We start from the raw sequence: 10,346 nt of genomic DNA, 5'->3' as shown, positions 1-10,346 counted from the left end.
CTTTGAAATCTATACCAGAACTGAAGTACCTGGTTTGGATTGGGGGGGGGGGGGGGGGGGTTGGGGGGCATGCTGTTTTTTTTTCATAATATCTTTAATGCCTGCAATTGTTTAGTTTAGATTCCGCTGACAGTTGATGAATCATCCGTTGTTAAGGACCCAGCCACCTGCTCCTTAACAAAAATGCTACCGCTCCTAAACACTGCAAAAATGCTGGCAAAAATAAAGTTTTCCTGACAGGCTCCATGGCAGCATACGTGTGGGTTCACCCCGCCTCCATAACTACCCAGTAGGACCCCTCCCTTATAAATTTCAGCTGTGGGCTCTCAGCCGTGTTCCTTTTTTGTCCTCCTCCGTAGGACCTTATGTTTGGTTCTCCTACCTGAAGACGATGTCCTGCGATCGTATCGGCCGACCAATGTGATGTCTCATCCCTCCAATAAGCCTTGACTGTTAGCAGGGTATGGAGCGTATTGCAGAGTAAGCGCTGAAGAGTTGGTGTCATTTGGAATGAAACGCGCGCACAGGCCGACCGCCTAGCAGTATGCAGGTGGCCATTATCTGCCAAAAAGCCTGGTGTGTGTATGGATGTTCCGGCGAAGTCGATCGTAGGTGGTGGTGAGCATGTATCGCCTTCATGGCAGCAGTGTATATATTTGTTGTTGTTGTTTTTCTCTCTGTGTGCCCTTTGTTAAAATTGCCTATGCAGCGGCTGGTTCCCTGTGCGATGCAGCGGCTGGTTCCCTGTGCGTTCCAGCCGCCACTCCCACTACTTCCGGGTTCTGTCCGCGTTCTGCGCAGGCGCAGTCCCGGAACGAGAGCGAGGCCTGGTTTCGCGCATGCGCACGAGGACCGTGGGCCTGGCGCGGGCGTGACATCACGCGGCGCCAATTTTAAAAGCCTGGGGAGGCTCGCAGAGCTCGGGAATGATCGTGGGCATAGCGGCGACTTCCCTGAGCACCTGCAGAGCCTTCCCCAGGTAAGTGCAGTACAGATGGGTCTGTGCTTGCTGTTTTTTTTTTTGCTTTCTGGTATATCTGATTTGATCTGTGTTCACCTGCAGTGATTCCCAGCATCAGCCATGGACTCTTCACTGCCTCCTGGTGGCCAGTCCTCTCGCAGCAGGTAGGATTTGAAAGCATTTTCTTTACTTGCCTGCTGGGGGGAAGAGAGCGGAGTGTAGGGCATTATTCTGACTTTGTGCCTTTCTCTTTCTCTATTCCTGTCTTCCTTCTTTCCTTAGCCCTTCTAGGTCTGACCAAAGACAAAGTAGTTCCCGCAGAAGGAGCGGGTCGTCTAAATCACACCACCGGCATTCCTCCTCTGGCTCTAGACACCATGGTTCATCCTCTAAGTCTAAAGACCACAGTAGAGGCTCTCCTCAACCCCCCTCATCTTATAGTAGGGGACCGAAGAAAATATGTTGGGGGTGCAGGGCCCCAGTTCCTGCCAGCAAGTCTCTCTGTGACCGCTGTTTTTCTAAAGCAGCTAATGAGAGGGAGGGTGCAGACCAACACCTGGAAACGCTAATCAAGCGAGTCGTGAAAGAATCGCTGCAGGAAAGAGACGCTGCAAAGCCTCGTGATTCCCCTCCAGATCCACTGATTCCCCTGTCAGGAGAGGGTCCTGTCCAGGAGATGTGGGAGTCTTCTCAACCTAGTCACCAGTCAGCTCCCCCTTCAGATAGTGGGTCAGAAGCAGATGATCCTGGGATGGGCTTTGAATATGCCCTGGTTCCTTCTCTGGTGAAAGCTGTTAAAGACGCTTTGGATTGGGAAGACCCAGTTATTTCTCCTGCTAAACAGAGAAAGTTTTTCAAACAACTCAGCAAGGAGCGTCATTATTTTCCTTTCCTCGCGGAAGTAGGAGCTATAATATTTGAAGAATGGGGCAAGATGGATAGAAAAAGCTCTATGCAGTCTAAAGTCTCAAAACTATACCCTTTCAAGGAAGAAGAGGTTAAACACCTTGAGTCAGCTCCCTTGGTAGATGCTGCATTAATGAGGCTTGTGAGGTATGTGACTCTGCCTCTTGAAGATACAGTCTCATTTAAAGATCCGCTGGAGAGACGGATTGATGCAGACCTAAAAAGGATTTATCTGACAGCAGGCACAGTGTGCAAACCCGCTCTGGCCTTAGCAGCAGTCTCTAAAGCTTTAGAGGCATGGTCAGACAATGTGAATGATTCTCTTAGAGGTATCTCTGAAGAAGCGGCTAAGAGCTCCCCTATTCAGGAAATCAGGCTTGCCTCCGCCTTTCTGGGGGAGGTCTCTATTGACATTATTCGCCTAGTGGCTCGGGTGATGTTGTCATCGGTCACCGCCCGTCAGGCCTTGTGGCTGCGACCCTGGTTGGCGGATCCAGCCTCTAAGCAGGCTTGGTGCCGTATTCCATTTGAGGGTTCATCCCTCTTCGGCAACAAGCTTGATAGCGCCATTACCCGGGCTACGGGTGGTAAATCGGGGTTCCTCCCTCAAGACAGGCGTTTACAGAACCAAAAACGCACCTTTTCAAGATCGCAGAAAACCGACCGTGCAAGGGAAGCACGTAGTTATAGGCCTGGTTGGGAATTTTCTACATCCTGGAAATCCAGGCAGTCCACTTTTAAAAAGCCCACAAAAGGGGCTTCTACTCCACTAAGTCCTTTTGAAATTGGACCCGCTCAAACATGTCAGGTGGGGGCTCGTCTGCTCCACTTCAGACATGTTTGGGCGGCCTCAATTCGGGATTTCTGGACGGTCAAAACAGTGTCCTCAGGCCACACCTGGGTCTTCAACAGCACTCCCAGACTAAGATTCATACCAACAAATCTTCCAAGTTCAGGGGAGAAGAGACAAGTTCTTTTAGCTTACATAAGCTCTTTATTAACTCAAAACACAGCCATTCCTGTTCCAGATGGCGAACGAGGAGAAGGCATGTATTCCCCTCTGTTTCTGGTGCAGAAGAAGAACGGCACATGGAGGCCTGTTATAGACCTGACTCATCTCAACTGGTTTATCCAAAAGGAAAAATTCAAGATGGAGTCACTATTAACGATTCAACAATCGGTTCATCTAGGAGACTGGTTGGTGTCAATAGACTTGAAAGACGCCTACTTTCATGTCCCAGTGGCAGCAGACTTCCAAAAGTTCCTTCGCTTTGCTGTAGGCGATCAACACTTACAGTTTACCTGCCTTCCATTTGGTCTCACGACATCACCTCGGGTGTTTTCCAAGGTTCTGCTGGCTGTGGTTGCTCTGCTCCGAGTCAAAGGAGTTCGTCTTCACCACTATCTAGACGACCTCCTCCTTCTAGCCCAAGACAGGGGTCAGCTTCTAGAGCACAGGAGTCTAGTAATTACCACTCTCCAAGAGTTTGGGTGGCTCCTGAATTTGGAGAAAAGTCACCTGATTCCATCTCATTCTCTCATATTTCTAGGTGCCCATTTCAACACACTAGAAGGCACCATCTCGCTACCCGAGGAGAAGATTGTGGTGATACGGGACAGGATCCGTTCAACACTTGCTTCATCTCACCTATCCGCTCTTCAATGTCTGAAGGTGATTGGCACAATGGCAGCCACCATTCCCATGGTGAAGTGGGCTCAATGGCACACTCGCCCATTCCAGAAAGGTTTTCTCCAACAATGGGATTCTCCCAGCAAGAATCAGCGCATCCTCCTCACTCTATCCATGAGAGAGTCTCTCCTTTGGTGGCTCCAAGGGAAGAATCTCCGCAATTGCCATTCAATTCTCCCCATCACATGGGTCACAGTGACCTCAGATGCCAGCAATCGGGGCTGGGGTGCTCATTGCCTGTCAGAAGTGGCTCAGGGCAGATGGAACTCACCATCTCAGAAGACTGTATCCAACATTCTGGAACTTCGAGCGGCCTTTCAGGCGCTCAGATCCTTCTACCATCTGATAAAGAACTCCTCAGTGATGCTCCGGTTGGACAATACAACCGCTCTGGCCTATATAATGAAACAAGGTGGGACTCGCAGCTGGTCCCTCCTACAGGAGGTGGAGCCAATCATGAACTGGGCTCAGAAGAATCTGTCCAACATTTCGGCAGTCTACATTCCGGGGGTCCAGAATGTTCAGGCGGACTATCTGTCCCGTGTTCAAATGGACAACAACGAGTGGTCCCTGCACAAAGAGGTGTTCGAGTGGCTCCTGACACTGGGAGTGTCTCCAGAAGTGGATCTGGTTGCATCCCCATGCAATTACAAACTCACCAAGTATTACTCGAGGTTCCGGGATCCCCAAGCATATGGGATAGATGCCCTCACAGATTGGTGGAGGTTCAACAAGGCGTATGCCTTCCCTCCGGTACCTGTGATACTCCAGTTTCTCCGCAGGCTCAGAACAGACGAAGTGGAAGTCATGGCAGTGATACCGTTTTGGCCCAACAGGCCATGGTTTCCCCTCTTAACTCTCCTCAGTTATCGGGAGTCAATCCCTCTGCCTCTCAGGGCGGATCTTCTGTCCCAAGGTTCTATCCTGCATCCATGCCCTGCTCATCTACATCTCAGGGTTTGGTTTTTTGAGAGGGGAAGGCTTGAAGCCTTAGGTTGTCCAGAAGAAGCCATCCCGACGCTTCTGAATGCCAGACGGAAGAGCACTAATAGAGTGTATGAACGTATCTGGTCCAAGTTCACAGAGCACATGGCCTCTAGACCTAATCCTTGTGGTTCTCCAAAAGTCCAGGATATCCTCAGCTTTCTGCAAACAGGGTTGGATTTGCCTCTAGCAGTAAGTTCCCTTCGTGTGCAAATATCAGCCATCTCGGCATTCACAGGAATTTCATGGGCTAACCACGCCCTGGTTCGCCAATTCTTCAAGGGTGCTATCAGGCTAAGACCTCAAAGGAAACCGAGATTCCCTAAATGGGATCTTCCTCTTGTTCTAGATTTTCTTTCCACACTTGGAACAGATCCTGAAAATCCTCTATCAGTTAAAGACCTCACACTCAAGACCGTCTTCCTGGTGGCAGTAACTTCAGCCAAAAGAGTGTCTGAAATCAGGAACTTAGGTTCCAAAGAGCCTTTCCTGACCTTTTTTCCGGATAGAGCAGTATTAATTCCCATGTTGGGCTCAAACCCTAAAGTGACATCTATTTTTCACAAAAATCAGGAAATTGTGTTGCCTACCTTTAGCACAACAGAAGGTCAAGATGTCCATCCCCTTGATGTGGGACATACTTTGCGTCAATACTTGGAAGCTACAAAATCGTTTAGATAGACGGATTTTCTTTTCATTCTTCTACAGGGTAAAAATAGAGGAAAACGGGCTTCAATCAGATCTATCTCTGCTTGGATAGTACAGACCATTCAAAGGGCTTATAAAGCAAAGGGCTTGGCTCCTCCAGAGGCAGTGACTGCTCACTCAACTCGGAGTATTTCAACCTCATGGGCGGCTTCTCTTCATGTCGCACCCGAAGTCATATGTAGAGCGGCTTCTTGGTCATCTATCAATACGTTTGTTTCCCACTATTGCGTTGAACCAGCCGCTTTGTCATCCATTAATTTTGGTTTGAAAGTGCTGTCAGTGGACAGTGTTAAATAAATTTATTTTCTTGCTCAGCATTGTGCCCACCTGGGTGTGTTTGGCCAGTTATTTCCCACACGTATGCTGCCATGGAGCCTGTCAAGAAAACGGAAAATTTATATCAAATACTTACCGTAATTTTCCTTTCCTGATAGGCTCCATGGCAGCAGGAGTCCCTCCCAATGCTTGGAGTAGGCTAGTTACTAAACACGGCTGAGAGCCCACAGCTGAAATTTATAAGGGAGGGGTCCTATTGGGTAGTTATGGAGGCGGGGTCAACCCACACGTATGCTGCCATGGAGCCTATCAGGAAAGGAAAATTACGGTAAGTATTTGATATAAATTTTCCGTTTTTTAAGCCTCTCGTGTGTAGGGAGCCTTGGTCCCTATTTACACCACTAAAATGTTCGCCAGATCCATTTGGGGTGCTTTTCTGCATGTAAGCTTTTAACGTGTTTTTGATTAGTTCTGGTGCGATTTTGTTGCGTTTTTTTATGTGGAAACTTTCCAGATTTGTTATTTTTTTACTGTTTCTTTTTTCACTGTACTGGGGTCTGCTGCGTTTTTGATCCATTTTTGATGCTTTGTACTGCATTCCAGTACAGTTCTGTGTAGGAAAAAAAAAGCAGCATATTGTACCTTTTTTTCTGGAACTGAAAAGCACTGCACTGGTGTAAACTATGCCATTGCAACCCATATAAACCTACTTTCCATGCATTTTTGATGCAGAAAAAAAGCACTGCGCTGCATGTGGTGTGAACGGGCTCTGAAACTATTTTTAGTGTTTTGTCACTTAGTTTCAGGTTACAAGATCTTATATTGTCGAAACTAGGATGGCTAGTAAAATAGCAAGTTGCATAACAAAGCTTTATCATGGAATAATTGAGATGTATTAAATCAGTGTTGCAACCTTCTCCATGTGATCATAAAAATACTTTTGTAATACCTTACAACATTAAAATATAATATGTTGTAAACACTTTTATGACACATGCTTTGGCTTGCCTAAATATTCTTCTTTGGACTTTTTCACATTTTGTGATTTTACAACTTGGAATTAAAATGAATTAGAATTTTATGTCACTGAAACACCATGAATACCAATGTAGCACTGTGGAATGAACTACAATTCCCATTATGCCTAGTCATTTCTGTGAAAGTCAGAGTTTTACAATGCCTCATGGGATGAGTAGTTCCGCAACAGCTGAAGAGCCGTAGTTTGAAGATTTCTTGTCACTCTAGCATGTCTTGAAAATACAAGTGGGCCATGGCACATCTACATTCCAAATTTGGCACTTAAGATGGTCATGCACTATGCAATCTGATTGGCCAATCTCTGTACAACTCAATATTTAGGCAAAATAGATAATAGGAAGACGCACTTGAACAATTAATTCAAATTATAGAAAATCAAACAGGCTCTTGCACTAAATCTCATTTATTTAAGATCTAACTGATTGCAGTGTATGTTCACCTTCAAAGATCAAGATCTGAAAATATTAATTTATTGGGTTTAGAAACACTTCTCTGTTCTTTGTAATGTATTGAAAGATTCGGGTAAAAAAAAAAAAAAAACATTTCAAAGATATATTAAGTGATAGGAATGAGATTAGCATCAAAAGGGTTAATTAACTGAGTACACCTACTAATTGCCTAACAAGGCACATCCAATGAGATGAAATTAACCAATTGTATTGGGCGTGCGCTATTATCAATGAGAAAACCGCAGTTACCATAGGCGTGCGCACAGGGTGTGCCAGGGCACACCCTAATTGCCTTGTGTGGTGCATATTCCCCCCTGTTTAGACCACTGATATTTCATCCACCCCCAAAATGTTACACAAGCTAAAAATTTAAGGGACAAGTAAATTAACAAAATTACACTGTCCACTGCCCTCCTGACACCATCAGTACATATGCATATGTATTTGAGCTTTGGGGTGCACACCCTAATGCAAGAGGCTGCGCACACCTATGGCAGTTACCCCAGTGCCAGTTGCAGTTGACATATGTGGGTATTTATTATCGTTATTTGCGCTTCAATTTGCGCCGGTTCGCACATTCAATTAATGACTTTGCCGGCGCACCAATTAATGTATGAACTGGTGCAGTACCTTCTTCTTAGTAAATCACCCCCATATTGTTTTGCTTTTAGTCCAAAAAGTTAAAATTTTGGTCTCATTTGACCAGAGCACCTTTTTCTACATGTTTGCTATGTCCACCACATGGCTTCTTGCAAACTGCAAATGGGACTTCTTATGGCTTTCTTTCAACAATGGCTTTCTTCCTGCCACTCTTCCATAAAGGCCAGATTTGTGGCGTGCGCGACTAATAATTGTCCTGTGGACAGATTCTCCCACCTGCTTTATACTTCTCCACAACTTTATCCCTGACCTGTCTGGTGTTGTTATGGAAATGATTAAGAGCTCCAATCGAGCCCAAGGTTATCTGCTGCTGTCTCTAATTGAAAAGTGTGGATATGCATGCATATAAAAGTAAACACTCTGAGACACGCTCAGCTCCGTTACTTCTTACACTTCTAATTTATTCAAGGCGGTGCTAATGTTTTATACACAAAAATACGTCATTGCTATGTTAGTCTAATAGGTACATCTCATTGGTTAAGATAAAAAAAGAAGATGGAGAATCTTCATAACGAGGTTTGGCTGTCCTTGGTTTTATGTGTGGGATGTAGGGGGTACCCGCCATTTTGAGAAAAATATAGGAACAGAGCAAACCTGTATACTTATATAATGAGTAAGGAGAAAAATATGTATGCACATAAGAAAATAGACATTTTCAGATTATTATTATTATTTATCTACATCACATTCCTTCACAATCCCCCCTAAAATTACTATTTTCTCTTTTCTGTCCCTAATACTAAAGGTCCCACTTTGGCCTGGCCCTTCTCCTCAGCAACTCTTTTAGGCTGTATATAGAATTGGGCAGCAACTGTTCACTTCCCTCCTCGATACAGCTGGAGAGGTGCAGTCAGGCGCTATCTATCCCTAAAACCCTATAGGATTGTGAGATTATGGACAGGGAGTGACTGTAGGGGAGTGAAGGGTTTGTCATCTTCCATCATAAGGGGGTCCTCTTCTTCTTGGTGGAGAAATGTAGGTGTGCTATTGTCTACAGCCTTGCTCATTAACTTTTTACGAAAGGTAGAATACAGCATACAATCAGGGCTAAAAGAACCAGGATTATTAATACCCTTACCCGTATCTGGGCGAGCACCTTCTGCCACCCACTCATCCAGCTAAAATATTGGTCCCATGGGTCTGTGATACCTGAGTTCTTCTTCAACTCCAATGATAGATCTTCTAATTTCTTTAAAGTAACCTTACCATTTGGGCCAGTATTATCAGGAATGTATGTACAACAGGCTCCCGTTTTTTCCTATGATTTTACAAAACACCTCCTTTCCCAGCTAGCACCATGTCTAAGGCCATCCGGTCCTGGAATGTCATGTAGGAAGTGGGGGCTAACTGGTCAGCAATTCGCTGGAGGGCATCTTTAGAGTAATTTACAAATCTCTGTTGGTTATAATATGTGTAGTGTCAGGTCACCTAGAGGCTGGGTGACAGATGCACACCGTTGGGATCAGGAGTGCACCGCAAGGTAGTGGACCCTACGGCTGACTGCTGCGGCTTAAACCCTGGGAGGTTCAGGAATCAGGTCTACTGGATCACTGACACAGATCCCACTGGGAGCTAGAGCATAGATTCCCCAGGGCGCAGAGTCTAAGAGCCAGCAGGTGTTCACCAGAGCCTTTAATGGTAAGGATGGACTGCGCTGCAGTCTGGCTCCAGGTCGCGGCCCCCAGGGTCTCACAGCTCACGCTCACGGTAGACTACAGGAGAAGAGAAAGGAGGCAGCAGGCTGGAACAACAAGGAAAGTAAGGGACAAGCCAAGGTCGGTAACAGGAATCAGATGTAGGAAACACAGCAAGTACACACAGAGGCTAACACACAGTGGTTGATCAGCACTGCTGGCTTGCAGTGCACAGGTTAATATAGGGTTCCCTAATAGGGCCTGGGGTGGGGCCATGCTTAGAGGAGAGGTTACAAAAGCAGTCAGGTGAGGGTCAGCTGATCTCTAGAGATGAACACATGGAGACAGGTATGCTGATCGACAAACTCTATTGCATAACCATGACACGTAGTTAATCCAATCTACATTCTTGCTGACAGTTTTTATGGGGATCAAAGACTCAAAACCAGCTTTTACCTGATCCCTGGCTTTAAATTCATCAGGGACCCCCCTTGTAACCCTTATGACATCTATGTATACATGAGGGTCAAAGCTTCCGGAGAGAGCTGCTCGCTTCCTCCTCTGACTGTGTGCTGGGTCAGTGTATGTATCAGGGGTATCTTTGGTTAGGATATGGGGGCTTTCTATTTTCATCTTTTTTGTCTAATGCACTCTGTGGTCGCCCAGTCTGGCCCTGTGTTCCAACCCACTGGCCCCCACAGAAACCACAACTCTGTCCCCAGTAACTGTCTGTGTGGCATACATATATGTCCTTACCATCAGAGATATCACTGTACCAATGGCATCACCATGAAGGGTCAAACGGACAAGGTACTATGTCACAGTAATCTAAGGTAAAGGTGGTCACATGTGTACCTGAAGAGTTACACCAAAACGTAATTATGTTATCATTTTTGCGATGGCCACCTCCTGGGCCCCTCCCCCCTAGATCAAACAGAAAAAGGATATGCAGCGCCCGAAAACACGCTCTCCTGCAGTGATAAGCGTGCATTCAGGTGTTCTTCCTGGCCAACTTGACTGAGGTGGCTGTGGTCAGCAAA

The sequence above is a fragment of the Aquarana catesbeiana genome, linkage group LG02 (genome assembly GCF_042186555.1).
Source record: "Aquarana catesbeiana isolate 2022-GZ linkage group LG02, ASM4218655v1, whole genome shotgun sequence".
Classification (NCBI taxonomy): Eukaryota; Metazoa; Chordata; class Amphibia; order Anura; family Ranidae; genus Aquarana; species Aquarana catesbeiana.
This window is presented reverse-complemented; position numbering follows the sequence as displayed.